General features: G+C 44.1%; 1 long non-coding RNA gene across 1 annotated transcript; it reads right to left on the reverse strand.

Moving 5' to 3' along the window:
- Positions 1 to 2,489: 2,489 nt before the first annotated feature.
- LOC108702501 lies at positions 2,490 to 5,034 on the reverse strand. Its single transcript, XR_001933291.2, has 2 exons — positions 4,635 to 5,034; positions 2,490 to 2,790 (listed from the first exon to the last, which is right to left on the reverse strand). It is a non-coding gene; the product is annotated as an uncharacterized LOC108702501 (long non-coding RNA).
- Between the last annotated feature and the right edge of the window lie 981 nt (positions 5,035 to 6,015).

Here is a 6,015-nt window from a genome sequence, read left to right on the forward strand (position 1 = left end):
TACTAGTGGTGCCCTTCTCCTAGAGACATCAACTTACAGCGGCATGGAGAAGCAGGAGGAACCAGATAGACCAGGAGAAACCAGGAGGAACCAAGAGAAACCAGGAGAAACCAGAGAAACCAGGAAGAACCAAGAGAAACCAGGAGAAACCAGGAGGAAACAGAAGAAGCCAGGAGGAACCAGGAAAAACCAGGAGAAATCTGGAGGAACCAGAGCAACCATGAGGAGCCAGAGAAACCAGGAGGAACCAGAGAAACTAGGAAAAAACAGGAGAAACCCTGGGGAATGGAGGGAGGCTCTTGGAGGGACCCCATGATCTAAAATGATTTGACAACTATTGTCTCACCAATATTTCCAGTCAGCTACAAACAGATGAGACCAAGTGCTGATATAAGGGGCTCGGGTGGTTCAGGGCCAAACTGATAGTGGAAAGCAGACAGTTATGGCAGAGGGCCGATTTTGTGGAACCATAATTCTTATTAATAATGTCGGCCTTGGCCCGAGGTAATATTTTACCAGCTCAACATATAGACCTGAAACAGCAGCAACTGTAAACACTGCAGATAAAATCATGGGAGTTCACAGACTGGAAAAGGGACCCCCTGACAGACTTTGCACTTTATCTGTAGCCCCTCTATAAACACTGGACTCTGCCTGATTCACTCGAAGCAAATGGCTGCTGACTGCTCCTTCAGATGAAGTCTCTCCAATTTGCCTCAGAGGGGGAAAAATTCCTTCCTGACTCCAAGATGCAATGGGACCAGTCCCTGGATCAACTTGTACTATGAGCTCTCTCCCATATCCCTGTATTCCCTCACTTGCTAAACACCATCCAACCCCTTCTTATACCTATCTAATGTATCAGACTGTACCCCTGATTCACTTCCCAGCTCTCCCTGTAACACCCCTTTCCTCTAATCTCATTGGCTCCCTCCTGTCTGCTGGGAGGAGCTACTGGTGAATAAAGCATCCGACCCTTCCTTGTACCTATCTAATGTATCAGCCTGTACCACTGATTCACTTCCCAGCTCTCCCTGTAACACCCCTTTCCCTCCTCTAATCTCATTGGCTCCCTCCTGTCTGCTGGGAGGAGCTACTGGTGAATAAAGCATCCGACCCTTCCTTATAACTATCTAATGTATCAGCCTGTACCACTGATTCAGGGAGACAATTCCACATCTTCACAGCTCTCACTGTAACAAACCCCTTCCCAATATTTAGCTGGAACCTCTTTTCTTCTAATCGGAATGGGTGACCTTGTGTCAGCTGGAAAGACCTACTGGTAAATAAATCATTAGAGAGATTATTATATGATTCCCTTATATATTTATACATAGTTATCATATCACCCCTTAAGCGCCTCTTCTCCAGAGTGAACATCCCCAATTTGGCCAGTCTTTCCTCATAGCTAAGATTTTCTCTTTACCAGCTTAGTTGCCCTTCTCTGTCCCCTCTCTAATACAATAATGTCCTGTTTGAGTGATGGAGACAAAACTGTAGGGCATATTCTAGATGGGGCCTTACCAGTGCTCTATACAGTGGGACCCCCTCCTCCCGTGACTCTCTGCCCCATTTAATACAAGTCAAGACCTTATTTGCCCTTGATGCTGCTGACTGGCATTGCTTGTTACAGACAAGTTTATCATCTACAAGGACTCCAAGCTCCGTCTCCATTATGGATTTGCCTAGTGCAGTCCCATTAAGGGTATAAGTGGATATTGTTACATCCCAGGTGCAGGACTTTACATTTATCAACATTGAATCTCATTTGCCACTTAGCTGCCCAGATTGCCAGTTAGTCAAGATCCTGTTGCAAGTGCCACATCCTGGATGGAATTAATTGGGCTGATAGTTTTGTGTCATCTGCAAACACTGATACATTACTTACAACACCCTCCCCTAAGTCATTAATGAACAAGTTAAATAAGTGGCCCCAATACTGAGCCCTGAGGGACCCCACTAAGAACCTTACTCCAAGTAGAGAATGTCCCATTAACAACCACCCTCTGTACCTGATCCTGTAGCCAGTTTCCTATCCATGTGCAAACGACTTCATTAAGCCCAACAGACCTTAGTTTAGAAGCAGTCGTTTGTGGGGCACAGTATCAAACACTTTGGCAAAATCCAAATAGATCTACTGCCCCCCCACTGTCCAGCATCTTACTTACCTCATCATAAAAAGCAATGAAATGAGTCTGACATGACCTATCCTTCATAAAGCCATGCTGATTGCGGCTCATAAAGAGGGATAAGAAGTAGCCATTACAATACATTTGTAGCCTTATGGAGCATTTCTCTTTTTAGATGGGGGTCAGTGACAAACTCAAAAGCGTCAGCGAAAGGCAGATAATTATATATATAAAAAAACAAAAACAAACGATAAAAAAGGCCAATTGAAAAGTTGCTTAGAATAAGCTACTAAAAGTGAGCCACCCCTTCAAGGAGACATTTAAATTCAAAGGCAAAATGCTGTCACGACGACTCCTTTCTTAAAGGACAACTCTTTTATTTAAAGCGACGACTGACATTGTTAAAACAAAAATTCAACACTTGTTATCATAGAATACGTTGCCGACTACAGGATTCTAATGCATTTGCCACAACATGTAAGAGAAGAAATGTATCACAAGGTTTGGCCGCCATCTTGTTGTGCTCCCCTGATGTCCCAATGCATCGCACGGACATCTCCTGCTCTTCCGCACTTCACAGATCCTTCTCCCGGGTTTGAAATTTCTCATTCCGACCCCTTTACGTTGTCATTTCATGTTTCAGGTGCTGCTCGATTTCCGTCTGTTTGGAAAACAAAGAAAAACATGAATCGGGACCAGCGCCAGGCCAAACCATAAGGGCACCCAAGAAAATTACTATCCCCGATCGCTCCCTTACAGACCCCACGATCCACCCCAATCCAGCACTGTGGTCAACTAACCAACCATGGACCCACCCCCACTGTCCAGCCCCAGATACGGCCACTGCACCCCTATCATTTTATAGCTCCATTGAGAGGGAGACAAAATGTTCTTCAGCAACAATCTTCTACAGACAGAATGGCAGAACTTAAAGGGATACTGTCATGGGAAAAATAAACATTTTTTCAAATGAATCAGTTAATAGTGCTGCTCCAGCAGAATTCTGCACTGAAATTCATTTATCAAAAGAAAAAACAGATTTTTTTATATTGAATTTTGAAATCTGACATGGGGCTAGACATATTGTCAGTTTCCCAGCTGCCCCAAGTCATGTGATTTGTGCTCTGATAAACTTCAATCTCTCTTTACTGCTGTACTGCAAGTTGGACTGATATCCCCCCAACAGACCAATGGGAAGGTAACCAGATAACAGCTCCCTAACACAAGATAACAGCTGCCTGGTAGATCTAAGAACAACACTCAATAGTAAAATCCAGGTCCCACTGAGACACATTAAGTTACATTGAGAAGGAAAAACAGCAGCCTGCCAGAAAGCAGTTCTCTCCTAAAGTGCAGGCACAAGTCACATGACTGGGGGCAGCTGGGAAACTGACAATATGTCTAGCCTCATTTCAGATATCAAAATTGAATATAAAAAAAACTGTTCGCTCTTTTGAGAAATGGATGTCGGTGCAGACTTCTGCTGGAGTAGCACTATTAACTGATGGGTTTTGAAAAAAACATGTTTTCCGATGACAGGATCCCTTTAAGTAACTTACACAGGAGGCATCTCTGGAAGTTTTATTGCTTGGTGTGACAAGATAGAACTGAGCAGAGGAGCATCCGAAAACGCTTCCTGCATCAGCCCAAGCAGAACAGCAGGTGGCACTTGAGGTACACGTTCATGACATGTTTGACTGCTAATAATGTGGAAATAAAGGAAATTAAATAATGCATAAGTGCTAAGCAGAGCAGGTCCTGTTCCATTCCTACTTACATTGCATTTACCCCAGCCCTTCCTCTTATGAGCAGGACTTTACTCCACCGATCAGTTGCACCTTTTCTCCTCCAGCTTTAATAATACATATATTTAGCATGTTTATTTGCCCTGCAGGAGCTACAGGATTGTCAGAACTGGGCCAAGAATTCTTATTTACCATCTCCCTGGCCCGTTCCCTAGAGCTACCACTCTGCATCCCATGGAGAAATAGAACATTTGGGTCACCGGATTTCTCCGTACCCATTAGACAACCCCATTAAAGTAGAATGAAAGGGCTCCTAACCACAGCATGAATATATATATATATTGTAAAGCGGAGGAGTCAGAGAACCGGTTTAGCCTGCAGCATTCCATATCCGACTATGCTGCTAAATTTAAATGGCTTTTCAGAGGATGCTGGGAGCTGTAGTTCAGCCTTGGACTATAACGTAGACAATTTGGGCAGGTTAAATGGAGAGTAATTATTCCTTATAATAAACGAGTGATAATATCATTATGAATATGTGTCAGTGGTAATACTGAGAATAGGAAGAACAATTCCAAGGCTGCAGATACACAGACATATAGATATAAATATAGAGATATATATAGATATAAATATAGAGATATAGATACAGTAGAATCAGATAAAAGACCGACTGTCTGTCTAAGGTTAAAGAGAAGGGACATGAAGTCTCTATAAGGGACATCTCTTAGTTTCATTGAATGGAAAACAAAGGACCCACCTGTGATGAAGGGTTAATGCCTCACAATATGTAGATGATGTAGGAGAGCAGGACGAGGCCTATAATGGCAAAGAACATCAGGAGGAAAATGTCCAGCATCTTGTGGCCTTGGGAAGCTGAGGGACCGATGGGCTTTGGGTGATGGAAGGGGGGTGTTGGGATGTGATTGAAGCAGAAAGGAGAAGGGGAGGGAAGAAGCAGCTGCTGTCACTCTCCTACTGCCCCTCCTCCCGTCTCTCCATGAAAGAACCAATGTGAATGGCTCGGGGGCACTACAATGAGACGCTGCTGCTGCAGAGGTGGCAATGTACAACAACTGCCTGTTTATAGCATCACCCACACTCACTAACAACCACCCACCCACAGACCCACACTGCCACCCACACACGCTCCCACACTCACTCCCACCCACAGACCCACGCTCCCAACCCACCCAACCACACTCCCACCCACGCTTCCAACCCACCCAACCACACTCCCAACCCACCCACCTTTTCATATTGCAGTATCTCATTCAAATCACTGCTGCATGGTTGCTGGGGTAAATAAGACCCATAGCAACCAGATAGCTGCTGAAATAGCCAACTCCTGAACAAAAAAAGCTAAATAACTGGAAAAGGGCAAAAATGAAGATCAACTGCAAATTGTCTCAGAATATCAACGTTCATATGAAGTATTCATGTGGAGGTGACCCCTTTAATATAAGTGGCTCAAACACTACTTTCTACACCAGTGATCCCCAACCAGTTGCCCTAAGTAACATGTTGCTCCCCAAGCCCTTGGATGTTGCTCCCAGTGGCCTCAAAGCAGGGGCTTATTTTTGAATTCCAGGCTTGGAGGAAAGTTTTAATTGCATAAAAACTAAGTATAGTGCCAAGTAAAGCCTCCTATAGGCTGCCAGTCCACATAGGGGCTACCAAATAGCCAATCACAGCCCTTATTTGGCACCTCAGGAACATTTTTCATGTTTGTGTTGCTCCCCAACTTTTTACATTTGAATGTGGCTCACGGTTGGGGACCCCTGCTCTACACAGAGGGAACATTGACATTTCAGGGGTATTTCCAGCTTCCTAATAATTACGGATGCGCCAAATCCACGAATCCTTCGTGAAAGATTTGGCCGAAAACCAAACTGAATCCAAATTTGCATATGCAGGAAAGGAAAAAGTGGAAAAATTCTTCTTTTGTGACATGATTTCCCTACCCGCCCCTAATTTACAAAATAGTATTCAGATTCAGTTCGGTCAGGCACAAGGATTCAGCCAACTCTGAATCCAGCTCAAAAAGGGCGAAACCGTGATTTTGTGCATCTCTAATATCAAAAATGAAATCGGAACACGCCGTTCTTCTGCCCAGACGCACCCTTAATAAACTTCCTGGA

Source organism: Xenopus laevis, chromosome 9_10S (genome assembly GCF_017654675.1).
Source record: "Xenopus laevis strain J_2021 chromosome 9_10S, Xenopus_laevis_v10.1, whole genome shotgun sequence".
In the NCBI taxonomy this organism is placed as follows: domain Eukaryota; kingdom Metazoa; phylum Chordata; class Amphibia; order Anura; family Pipidae; genus Xenopus; species Xenopus laevis.